Below are 14,547 nucleotides of genomic sequence, written 5' to 3' on the forward strand. Positions count from 1 at the left end.
TCTTACATATTAAACTGTATATTTAAGCATATATTTTATGTGGTAATTATTTTGTTTAAGTTGAATTTGTTATTTTGATGGTAGATCAATATGAATTCAAATTGCTTTGATTTTACTATATGTGAACACATGTTTAATGGCAACTTTATTTCAATTGCTGACATATTTACTATGTCATTAAGTTCATATTGAAGTCAATAGTTTAATTACGTCAAGCATAATAAATCATATCGCGCTAGCTATGTTTGTTTCGACCACTTCTGCATGCAAATCTATATGTATATATATATATATATGAATATATTATATTTTTTTAATGCAGTTTTTAAAAGTATTATTTATTCTATTTTTCAACATTTAAAAAAAATTAGCATGAAAGTAAGTTTAAAGCATCTTGTGAAGGAAGTTTTTTCTATTTAAGTTTTCAAACAATTTTTCTTTAACACAACATTTAATTATGTGAAAAAATGTTTCGAACACCAGTTTGTTGAGTTTTCCGAGTTTCCAAGTGAAATTCTGTTTAGAATTTTTGTTGGTATATTTCTTTTAAAATTTAATGCAAATTTATTTTTGCATCACCAGTAGGCATGAAATATATTTAATAGCTTTAATTTTTTCATTAAGATTTTCATTTAGTTTTTGTAAAGCAATGAAATTATTAAAAAAAAAATCAAAGAAACAGTTACTTATGTAAAGGAATCAATATTTGTCTCGATATATATGTTTTTCTTTTTAAAATTCTTGTCTGAAAAATTTTCATAACTTATGAAGAAAGTAATTTTAAATCAATAATTTGAAAGAATAATTTGAATATCTTGGCATTTGAATTTATGAGATATTTTGTTTTCAGTTGTTTTTAAATTTAAAACAAGTTTACTTTTGCAACTTGGGACGACACAAAATCATTTTTAATATTTTCATTGAGATTATTTTTTTAAAAGAATTCTTAGTTATTGTAAAACAATGAAATTTGTATTAAAAAAAATCAGATAGCATTTATTTATGTAAAGGAATCAATATTTATCTTAATACATATAGATTTTCTTTTTTATATTCTTGTCTGGAAAATTTTCACAGTTCATAAAGAAAGTCATTTTAAATCAAGAACTTTTGGGATAATTTGAATATTTATGTATAATTTTGTCTAAAACTTGGTGGGATAATTTTTATTTAAAAAAAAGTATCAGAAGAAAGTGTTTGTCCTTTAAAATTTACATTTGTACCATAGTTTTTTTTTTTTTTTTTTTTTTTTTTTTTTTTGCACTTTAGATTTATTTTTTGCCCACATGAAAATCTCCTTTCAATGTCACTTTTTAAGGGTAAAGACTAGAGGGGGTTGTGATGTTAGATTTATTTTAGTTAGTGTTTGTTAAAGTCCAATGTTTTATTTATTATTTATTTTATATTAAGTTTTTATTAAAGTTTATTTAATATTAGCTCAACTTTCAAAAGGTTGCATTTTTAGTTGAATCTGAAGGTTTAGTTGAATCTGATCCTACAAAACTGGTTCTGCAGATTTTGAGGAAACTTCTGAGTTTTTTTAATCACTTGAAATTGTGTTATTTAAATTGTAATCTAGGATATTTTGTAAATTGTACTTATTTATTATGTAAATTACTACACATCTTTGACTGTAAATAAATATGGCTTTGTTAAATATTGTACAAGAAAGTTTTTATGTGCAGAAAGCTTAATTTTCATGACTATGTGATAATATTTAAATTTTTATTGTTATTCTAGATTTTGTACACTTTATGGTTGGAAAAAAAAAATTTTGTATCACACCCAAGAAAAGATTAAAAATAAAATTGTTGTTAAAAATTATAAACGGATATTTAATCATTGGAAATTTCATTGATATTTTCAAAAAAAAAGTGATAAAATAAAGAAATTTTTTTAAATTTTGAATAACTAAGGGTTATTTAAATTTAAAAGCACCTTAACTACGTTTAAGTACCTTAATTGCTTAAATGTTACATTCTTGAACTGGAAACTTTTGTTACTTGTAAAAGTTTAAGAATGATTAATTTACCACTAAAAATGATATTTTTTCCTTCAGAAAATTATTAAAATTCATAGACATGGTATTAAAACATTAATTTTCTCATAATTAACAGATTTTTGGTGTTTTAAAAAATTTGTCGTTTCCTACTTTATGAGAGATGCACCTCCCAAGTATTGCAACCCAGTAGTAAAAATTAAGTAACACAACAGTCCACAATTAAATGAATTATTGAAATAAATATTTTACCGTTTGAAGCTGAGTGAATTTAAAGCAGAACATAAAGACCAATGATAATAGATATGCCTTTAAAACAAAAAAGTGGGAGAAATTTAATTCAATATTATAGAGGAGAGGGGGATTAGTGTGGACATGGGGCCAAAGTGACCATCTTGAGTAACTTTTATGTTTATTGTTCATTTGATTTCATAAACTGGCAGCACTGGTGTATACTTCCATGTACAGTTGTCTAATCACACAGGGAATACTTTATAATAATTTTGTGAAATTATTTAAGGTGCAAAAGTAACTCAAATTTTCTCTTTACTCTTTTATTAATGTATTTTATTTTCAGAATTTTAACTAAAGGTGACATGTTATAAATGTTGTTGCCGCAGGCTATTAGGACACTTGGGGTGCGGTCATTCTTGTGTTCTAGTGGCGCCATCTATGTCCAAGAATTCAGGGTTCCCACGGTCCTTAAAAGTCCTTAAAAACTGCTTAGTTTTTATTTTGAAAATTAAGGGCCCTTAAAAGTACTTAATTTTGATTCACGGTCCTTAAGAGTCCTTAATTTCTAGTATCGCTAGTTGGTTGGAAAAATTTTTTTATCTTGGGAAAATATCCACAATTTTTTTAAAAGTGATACAATTTAATATTTTATATATTTTGTATTTAAGTAATTTATATTTTGTCATAAAAAGTAATTTTTTTTAAAAAATATATTTAATTCACGTTGCACCCCAGAGCCCAAGGTTAAGAAAACTAATCTGGGCATAGTAGGCCTTGGTCCTCTATGGGCTGTCGCGCCATTCAGTTTAGTTTTTTAAGTATAATAATTTGATTAGCTTTTAAACCAATAAAGCTTCAGTCGCTTTTAGTTTAAAAAAATTAGAACAAAGCCTACATTTAATTAATTTGCTTTTATTTTTGAAGAAATTGAAACAGAGTTTGTGTTCTTTCTTTCTTTCTTTTTTTTTTTAATTTGGTTGTTAGTTAAAATGACAAAATTTTTTTAAAATAAATTAAAAGTTAAGCAATATTTTAACACTTTTCAATAATTTAACAATAGTGCTCTTAAATATAGAATATATATCTATATTTTTTTAAAAATTCCTTCAATGCATGTTCGTTTAATAATTTGTCAGATAGTGAGTATTATTTTTAAACATTTAAATCTTTAGTCTATTTCATTTTCAGAAAGGAAAATAATAATAAATAAATAAAAAAACTTACATTAAAACCATTTGACCATTAGTCAATACAACTTTATTATTTTAAATAAGTAATTAACAAAAGCCTAACAATGTTTCAAAAGCACATTTTTTTTTCAACAAATAGTTTAAAAAATGTTTTATTTAAGTGGACATTTTCTTTTTTTTTTAATTTGTAATGTATGTAAATATTTTGTAACAGTTTTATTATTTTTAAAAAATCTAAGTTGTTTTTAATTTTAAAAAAAATTTAAATAAAGCTTGTGTTTGTTTTTACTTTAAGGCAAGTCAATCCTTAAGACAGTCTTAAGTCAATCCATCTTTATTTTAATTGAAAAAATTAAGCAATGCTATTGATGTTATAGAATAAATTTTTTTTTTAGAATTAGCATTTTCTTTTGTTATAAATTTATTTTTGATTGATTTAAAGATCTCTCATTGATAAATTTCAAACATATGTTAAATTGCGATACATCGCGATGTCTGACTGACGATCAATCACAATATAAAATTTCTTACAATGCCCAGGCCTATTTTTACATAAACAATAAAAATTCTTAAGGATTTTTTTTTAAAAATGTTGTTTGATCACTGGGTAGGTGGCCGTTTTATTTGGCCAGATATTTGACTATTCGACCAAATCACTATTCATTATTCCCTATTTTATAATAAGTAATATATATATATATAAACCATATTTGCATCCAATTTTCATTGCCTTTGATTTATTTGACAAATTATTGTTTTATAATTTCAGACAATACTTTATTAAGAACAAATTTTTTTTATCGTCGATTAATTTAGTTCCTTTAATTTCTATACAAGACACAATACTTTTTAATTGGAGAAATTCTAATTCCATCTTTTTTTATGAATGATGTTTCTGATTCCACTATGTTTTGCTGTTTTTTTCCCTTCATTCACAATACATTTTGTACTTAATGAATTATTTCATTTCATTTTCAATTTTTAGATGGAATTTTTTCATTTTTATTTCAATTGATCATTGCATCCTGCCTTGTCCTGTGTTTCAATATTTATGTTAGCACTTATTTTAATTATCATTTCTGTTTCTCAATTCTTAATTTTAATTAATAAGTTTTCCTTGTAGTTTATTTATTTCTTTTTTCCTGATTATTAGGTACTGAATATATTCTGATTTTAATCATTAAATTTTTTATATTTTGTGATTTTAATAAATCTTTAGCTTATTATAATTAGATTTTACTTGGTTTAAAATAATTGTCTTAACCTCAATAAACTTATATTTGTTAGTTTCTTTAATGTTAGTTTCTTTTTATTAATTTAATGAATTTACCATCTTAATTTATATATTTCTATCTGTTAACACAATTTCTTCCTATTTTTAAAATAGAAAATTTTAATGTTTAATCTGAATTCTTTGAGTTTTTCTTTATATTCTTAAAAGCTATGTGAGGTGATTAAATGCAATTTAATCTTAATTAAATACAGATTATTTGTATTAAACATTTCTTTATTTAGTTTTTTTTAAAAATTTTTAAAGGATGACTGAGTTGAAGAAAAGCTATTCCATTTTTTTAATCTATTATTATTAATCTATGATGTTTTATTTGATGATAAATAATCATTTTTAAGGTCCTTAATTTCTACAAAAAAAGTCCTTAATTTTTTTAATAAAAGTCCTTAAAAGTGCTTAATTTTTGCTTTGATAAAAGAGTGGGAACCCTGGAATTCAAATTTTGATACACCCATACCTAACACCAGTTTATAGGGTGGAACCCTTCATTGATTGTATTGATTCATACATCCGTTGATCGTAATTTTTACCTTAACCTTAGACTGATCGATCTTTAATCCAGTACCAGAAAGAATAATTTGTTATGCGAACATGGATGACTTAGTGACCCGACAGTTTTAACGTGCATCAGTCACCAATTACTACAAGGGGAGTTCAGTGTGATATCTTATAAATGATACTTTTTTTTTTATCGATTTGAATATTAACTTTTGTTATGTTTAGTGGTTAGTGTGTACTGTTTCATTGATAAGTTAGCAACTTCAGTTATTTATGTTTTAAATTGCAATGATATCAGATCGATATAAATAAATTTAAACTTTTTAACGCTGACTCAATAAGTGTTAAAAACTTTGTGCTAATAAAGTTTTATTTATTAAAAAATAAAAAAAAAATAAAGGAAGAAATAGTGTTTTGCTTTATGTTAGTTGAGTGGAAATTTATAGATATGGGATTATGATGTTTAATTCTTAAGAAAAAAAAGATGGACTTAACTCTTCTAGAAATGAATCTTTCTTTTTTCTAGAGGGAGAGGAAAATATCTTAAATCTCAAGAAAAGAAATAGTTTCCGAACTTCCATTACCAGTTATTGGTAGAACTATCAGGACTGCTTCTTAACCCCTTGGGGACGGTTGATTCAGAAAAGCATTCGTACAAAATCAGAATCAAGTTGTAATTAAATAAAAAACGGTAACTTAAATGTAGTCGTTGCTAATTTGACAGACTTACTTTGCTTTTACACTAATTATTGTTAGTTTAATCATATATATATTCAATGTTAATTCAAAGTATAACTAAATAGTTTTATTTTGAACAAAGTATTGGTGAATGAAATAAATCAAACAATTATAACTCCGCCCACAAATAAACTGCTAAAGAAATACTTTGATTACCAGTTTTATATTTTTACCCTGATTGATACGGTTTTATGCTGTCACGTATTTGTGACAGTCGGCGCGAAAGGGTTAATACATTATTAATAAAAAAATATATATATATTTAAAAAAAATCACATTGAATAATGTTTTTCAAATCTGTGGATTTGCATTCAAAATATCATCTTTCTTAGTGCAGTGAAATACTCTATTAGAAATTTGTATTTTAATATATATATATTATATTGAATTTAATTTCATTTTAGTTTCAGATATATTTTTCTGAGTCATAAATAAATGACTACTTAGCAGGATATTATGTTTGGGGATACTAGTTCCGAAGCTTGTTCATATTATCTCGTGTATTGGAACTAGTATCGGCAAAAACAACTTTTTTATTATTATGGAAAATTCAAAAAAAAAAAATTATCATGGAAAAACTAAACTTTGTAAAAACAAATGTAAACTAATTGCTGAAAAACGTCCAAATTATTGTTAAAAAATACTTACTAAGCTAAAAAGTTTACTTAATATAATTTTTTTAAATTTAACTACCCATTTTTAAAAATAACTGCTTATTACATTCTCGATATATTTTAAATAAAAATCTTTGCATTTACTTTTAATAATTATTTTAAAGAAATATGCCCTGAGGTGACAAAATTCATGGGATACCTTTTAATATCGTGTCGGCCCTCCTCTAGCGCTATGAAATGCAGCAATTCGAAGTAGAATGGATTCAACAAGTTGCTGGAAATATGTTGCAGGAATTTTCAACCATGCAGCCTCAACAGATGTCCATAATTGCAAGAGTGTTGCGAGAGCAGGATTTTGTACACGAACGACCTCTCGATTATACCCCATAAATGTTTGGTAAGATTCATGTCGGTTGATCTAGGTGGCCAAATCATTCGTAGCAGAATGATCTTCAAACCAGTCGTAATTAATTAAGGCCCGGTGATATGGCACATTGTCATCAGTAAAAATCAGTTACTTGTCTGTTAACACTGATGTCGTACACGTACGCAGTTTCGATCATTAAGTGCAGGTGGTCGGTCACTAAGCTATCCATGGTGGGAGGATTGCACGGTCAAAATTACACCAGAAACATTATTAGAAGAATAACTTAAACACAAATAAAATGTCTGCCATCAGTGCACTACTAATATATACATTTTATGCACGATACTACTGGTATCTGTATATTTGTATACTCTTCCATGCCTTTAGTCACCTCAGTGAAATACGTATTTAAATGTGTTGCTGATTATTTCTTTTTATTGACTTTTGTTTTACTGGGCACCCCTTTTTTTAATTTTAAGTACAAGTGCATTAGGAACCAAAAAAAGAAAAGAATCACCTTGAATAACTTTTGTTAAAATGATCGGATTCTTACGAACTAAGAACCAATAATCTTAATGGTTCAAAGGGGAATTGACAATATGCAAATTAGTGTAGACACAAAAAAGTACTTTCTGTAAATAAACATATGCTCTTTTTACCAACTAATTTAGGTTTCTGACCGCCAAAATATGGGGGGGGGGCGGTAGCCGTAATCTAGAAAATGTAATACCAATGCTTTGGTTAAAAATTTAAGACATTTATTGTTAAACTCATTCGTTGGGTATTTCGCCATATCCCAGGAAGTTTTTAAGCGAATCGAAATTCTTTTACTCAAAACTATAAAATTTGTTGATCCAAAGATAATTTCGCGTGATAGAAAATAATTTTTAAAAACTATTTATTATTTTTATTACTTCATTTGATAAGGATTGAAATTTTTTTTAAAAATTGTATGGTTGGATTAATTGGAGGTTTGCACATTTTTACTCCATTTTAAATCATAAAATACGAATTTTGAACGAAATCGGAATTTTCCGACGTTTATCAAATGAAACTATAAAGAAAAAGAAAACTAAATAATTGTTAAATATATTTTACACGAAAATATCTTTAGATAACAGAATTTTATAATTCTGTTAAAAACTTTTTAGATTTTTAAAAACCTCCTCAGTTATAAAACTACGAAATATGCACGAATACGGAGGAAAACAAATATTAAAGGTCGAATACTTTAATGGTCATCCAAGTTTGGTAAAAAGGTACGTTCATTCGAAGAAAAGTGCGTTAACTAATAATTAGAACCAATTAATTATTATATATGAGTACTATCAGTGCTTTAAGACATACAAAACATAACCATTTAACTATTCATCAAAATACTTATAATTGTGAAAACATTTTAAAAATCGTAGAAAAATACATATTAACTAATTTTTTATTTCAACTTCTACAATGAAAACTGTTGCATAAACAAACTTTTTAAGATAAACAATTAACGGAATCAAATTTTCTGAAATTTTATTAACATTTCGAATTATTAGTTATAAGAATCAATAAAAAAATTTTTTAAATAATCAATGTTAATAAAATTATCAATAATTAACTTTTATAACATTTCTCAATGGACCCTAACAAATTTAAGTGATTTTTGAATAAGGCTATTTAAAATCATTTAATTTTATTAATTAAAATTAACTACAATTATTTAATTTAAAATTATTAAATAAAGGATCTTTTATTACTTCAGAGCAACTATAAGAACAGAGTGCCTCACTAAGTCCCCGTAGCGGCCATGTTGAGATTAATGAGAAATTAAGATTTAACGATAAAGTTAAGCATTCATTTAAAATTAATTCATCTCTAAAATGCGATCTTGCTATTAGTAGAAGCACTTAAACTTTCATTAAAATATCTTACTTGTTAAATCGCTACTCTCTTTAGAAAACACTTCTTCCACATTCCATCATATCTATCGTAACTAATTCATAGAGCAAATACTAGTTAAGGACTTTCAAAGTTGACAATTTGAATGATTTTAATGCGCTGATAAATTCTTATCAGAAGAATTTTAAACTATAACTGATTTGGCTGTCTTAATTGGATACCTGCAAGTGACGTCATCATATTTAAATGATGACATTTATCGATTCAGAAGCCAATTAGGTTCGACACACACACACACGTTAAAAACTTAAAAAATTGGCGTAATTTTAAAAATATACAAAATTCATGAGGCTCTTAATTTTTATCATAGAAAAATTATTTTTATATCTTACAATTATATTTTACATTCATAAGATGTATCTTATTTTTATACTCCATTTTTTTTTCACGGAATTCATTTTATCTTGTAAATGGTGTTCTAAACTAAACTCAGTGGCGCGACAGCTCATAGAGGGCTAAGGCCTACTGCTCCTATCTCAGTTTTCTTGACCCCCAGTGTTTAGTTGCCAAGCATGATTGGTACTCATTTTTCGACCCACTGAAGGGATGAAAGGTTGAGTCAGCCTTGCCCGTCCCGAGGATCGAACCCAGGACCTGTGACACAGGAGTGCGAAGTGCTACCACTCAGCCACCGGGCGCAAATGGTGTTCTGGGGTTTAAAAACTTGGGTTAGTTACAGTTACAAACAATGTTGGTACCATGTCAGTACTTGAATTGCTAGTTTGGTATTTTGCAGTGCTTAGACTGCTCGTGAAAGGTATATAGTTTAATAACCCCCTTTTTTTTTAAAATTGAAAGGAGTAGCTAACAATAAAAAATATTCACTTCGTTAAGCACAAATGTCCAACTACTTGTTTTTTTAGAAAAATAAAAATTAAAACAGTGTTTGGCACTGCAAGGTGTTGCATTTTTGTCTACTTGTTAAGAATTGTGTTAATCGTTTACCAACAATTCTTAGATTTTGCAAAAAAAAAAAAAACAGCTATAGGAAGAATGTTACATTTAAGTTTTGATTATGTGATCATCTTTATTTTACAACCAGTTCAACATGGATATTAATCCAATAGGCCTTGCATCCCTAAGTGGTAATTTTAAATAAAATTTCAAGTAGTTTGAGCACAAATATTTTGAATATACATTTATGTATACATTAAAAGTGCTGAAAAATAACCGAGAAATTAATTTTGATAAAAATTTCAAAAAAGCCATTATCAATATAGTATATGTAGTTTTATATAATAATTATATCCACTAATATAGTTTTTTTAAATCATTGTAATTTCTGTTCTATTTGACGTAGAAACGAAACTCAAATGATTCTTGAAAGTGAAAAGTTCATATTTTATTTTATATATACAAGCAAAAAAATGATATTTTTGTCAAAATTAGCTTTAAAAGGGAAGCATTACTAGTTGTACTAACTCGTTTATTTTTGATTGGTTTTTATTTTATACATTTCGTGTGTTTTTATAGCCTATAATCCTACCATTTTCTTATAGCGATTTTTAAATTTTATTATTTAAATGATGTTACATAAAAAGTTTTGATGCTTTAAATATCTTAAAGTTTTAAAGATTATGTAATATACGAACGTCATTTATGATTTGAGTATTTGATAACTTTAGTGACTAAGGTATCCAATATTGATATAAAATTTAAAAAAACTAGTTTATTTGTTTTATTATGTGTAAAAACTTTTGAAAGTTGCAAGAAAATATCGTTATTTTTTTTTTTCTTTAAATGGCTATTTTTAGGTAAAAATACGAAATTTATTTGCATGTGCGCTAAACACTGAAAAAAAAATAGTTCTATAGCCTAAAACAAATTTTTTTCGAGGATTTTAGTTAGAGGGCCATCCACTATGTTTTGAACTAATATCTCAAAAGAAAATGCATATACTACTGAGTTGGAGATGAAAGTAGTTAAAAAAACAAAATTTTAAAAATTTCCGCCCTTGTCTTGGCGAAAAGAACATGCATAAAAATGAAATTCTACTTTTTATCTTAGTCTGTAGTTCAAAACATGTGTGCTATGATCATAAACACGAAAAATTGTTGACAATTATTTTAAAAGCAACCTGATATATCGTGTTAAAGGTGGTGCGAAATGTGAAAAAATATGATAAATGCATTTAAATACTTTATATGATTAACTCATTTAAATACTTTAAATCATTATAGTCTATCCACTTTTATCACCTTGCACAAAAACTGCTATAAATTTATAAATAATTAAAGTACAAACAAAAGTAATGCATTTTTAGAAAGCTAAGAGTGCGGGAATTCTAAAGTTATAATAAATTCAATTTCGAAATTTTTTCCCAAATTCGTGTTTTTGCATTAGTCTTACCTTAGTTTACCTTTACCCTTTCTAAAGCAGTGGTAAGTATACTTGCCACCAATTTTTATAGTTCATGATAACTTTTCTACCACTTTTGATTTAGGTTTCCATTTGTTAATTACTTCAGCTTTCTTGAAGTGCTTTTGAATAAAATTGGCAACCATTTTTTAGCGTAAGAAAACGTATAAAAGTTATTAAATGCATAATTCCTACTGAAGTTTGTAGCATTTATAAAATTCATTTATAAATAAAGAAAAATAAAAGTCAATAAGTTCCTAATAGGTCATGGTAAATATACTTACCACCAAAGAAAAAATTGCATTAAAATTTAAAAAAAAATTTTATAAGCTAAATGAGTTTTTATTTTCTTATATCAATTACTATTCTTATATGAATTTCAATTCCAAAAATTATTTAATTTATTCTGACTAGAAGTAAATGGCCCACTAAAGGGTTAAAGGAAATGAGTTATAATAAATTCTTTAAAATATAACTTTCAGTTATATTCAGTTCTGGGGACTAACTTTTGTTTATTGATTTTAAAATTTTATCCGCCACAACCATGAATAATGTCACGAAAGTCTGAAGGTCCATTTTTACATCATAAATACCAGACATCGTTTTTTTTCCCTCAACCATTTCATCGCCAATTTCAGCCAAGTCTAGTGCTATACTAAAGCTTCCACGAACAGGGCAAACATATTTTACTTCATGGCAATGTTTCACTTTTACAAGCTTTTATGGCTGGATCCTGAACATTTATTGACACCTAACGGTTATAGCCGCTTGAGAATTTCTCAAGAGGCATCAACAAGGGTTGCTTGAAGTTGATGGAATAGCTTTACATATTGCACAACACTCCCGTCTCGAATAAACGAAGATGATTTTGCGCGCGGAAGTAAATATCCTAACTTCGTGTCTCAAGGTTTTTGCGATTTTTATCTGTTTTTGTTTTATATCTTGGCAAGCAGTAAAGCTGTACTTCAAATAATGGTAGCTTTGTCGTCAGAGTTGTTGCGCTGTAACTACTGGAATTATATAAGGCTTATATAATTCCATGTTATGGTTTATTATAAGTCATAACAGTCTTGGTAGAAAATGTATTTTATTCATAATATTCTGTACCTCAAATTATTTTATTAACGTTATGAATAAATTTCACTGTATTGGATAATCATTTCATTTCGTGAAAAAAAAATTTTAAAGACCATTTTTTTTCATTAAAAATTAAATATGACAAAGCACTAAAAATTTAAGAAAAAAAGGACATTTTTGATAAATGTTTTATTTGACTAAAACCTAAAATTTTCGTTTTATGAGTATGAGGCAGAGATATTGTTTTAAATAGTTTTATGACCAAAGCCGAGATTTGTTTTTTTAAAATAATAGTTTTATGAATAAAGTCGATTTCTTAGTTTTAAATGGTCTTCATCAGAGTTTTGTTTTAAATCAGAGTTTTGTTTTAAAAAGTTTTATGAAGAAAACTGAATTTTTGTTTTAAATAGTCATACGCCTAAAGCTTTAATCAAAATTGTAAATTTTTCAGAAAATGAACAACATTTTTGCCCGTGTTTAATAAAATGTTTTGAGTGAAGAAATTAATTGTTTCAAGTTTTTGTTAACCATGAGGAATAAATTTTAAAAATTTTAGTTGATAGTACACGTAGTTGACAATAGCTATTTTGAAGAGAAAAAGAACACTAAATTTGTCTAAATCTTATTTTAAATGGAAGTTTTTCTTTTAAATGAAAGTTTTTTTCTTAAATGATGGAAAATCTTCACAAGTAGACCTAGATTTTTTAAAGAAAGTGAAAAATTTGATAAAAATTAACAACAAATAAGTCATTTTTTCAAGGTTTCTCTGGAGTTACCTCTTAAGTCATATAAATATTAGGATAAGCTAGGAATTACCAATGTTTATCATTGAGTTCAAAATCAGTTTCAGCATGAAGTTAAACAAGAAAGTGACCAATCACAAAATTAACAATTAATAGTATCCGGATACGTTCAAAATCAAAATGGAAACATTAAAAAATCTAAATAAAAAAAAATATTTTTAAAAACCACGTTTTTGTAGTGGAGAATAATAATTAAAAAATAAAAATTTGAAAAACGAAAAACGTGGGGAGCATGAATTATATAACAGTAATGTTATATTAGTGTGTATATGTGTGCTCATGAGAATGCGTGTATGTATATCTGTAATTGTAATTGTATCTGAATGTGGATGTGTATGCGGAATACGTTTGTGTATGTGGAATATGTTTGTGTATATGCATGTGTATGAGTAAGAAAATGTGTATATGTACTGTTATGTATTTCATGCGCCCCACGTTTTTCGTTTTTCAAATTTTTATTTTTCAATTATTATTCTCCACTACAAAAACGTGGTTTTTAGAAATATTTTTTTAAATTTTTTTTGCACTCACTTCCAATATCTCAATTTTTTCATTCACTGTACACAAAACTTTTCGACTGACATGTGACACTAATTTGAAATAATCGAATCGACAACAAAAGACAATCGCGTAAAATTAATTTTTCTTTAATTTTAATTTACTTCGTATGTCTTCTTTCTCTTCATTTTGATGCATTGCCACCTAATTTTGAACCAAATTTGAACAGAATTCTGTGCCAAATTTGAAGTCTGTAGCTAGTCGGGAAGTTAGTTTAAAATCGATTACAAAATTCCACCCGAACAGACATGCACGAAGGCAAGTAAATATAAGCGTGGTAAAAATGATCAACACCCAACTGTGACTAATAAAACTGTCCTTAAATGTCGACACAAGCAGTACCCAAAATATAATATCAATTAAAATATTTTAAACATTAAATGTCCAAAACTAATAATTTTTTCTGATTATGAGAGCTACATGTCCTAGCACATTTCTCCTGATATCCAGGTTAAAGATTGCAATGAAAGTACTGATAAAGAAAATAAAGTTATAAACAAAAATAAAGGATGCAAAAATAAACGAATGTTAAATCAAATAACAATTTACAAAATAATGTAAATATTCAATAAAATGTTGAAGAAAATAGGTTTAGATATAAAAATAAACAAAAATAAAAATATCAAAAATGTAAATAAAGGGAACTCAAGGAAAAATGGACTTAAAGATTTAAATAGCAAAGCTGAAAATCTTGAATTTCCAAATATTCTTGAAATAAACTATGGTAATAGGGAATTACGTTGTCATAATTTGATCGATAGAATCAATTCAAGATGGTGAAAAAAAATTTCTCCAACTTCAAGAAATTTTACATTTTTTAAATATTTTGCTATTGACAGAACAAATATGAGTTTTAATTTTCAGATTGAATTTTTC

Source organism: Parasteatoda tepidariorum, chromosome 4 (assembly GCF_982258835.1).
Source record: "Parasteatoda tepidariorum strain Cologne lab strain chromosome 4, Ptep-v5.0, whole genome shotgun sequence".
NCBI lineage: Eukaryota > Metazoa > Arthropoda > Arachnida > Araneae > Theridiidae > Parasteatoda > Parasteatoda tepidariorum.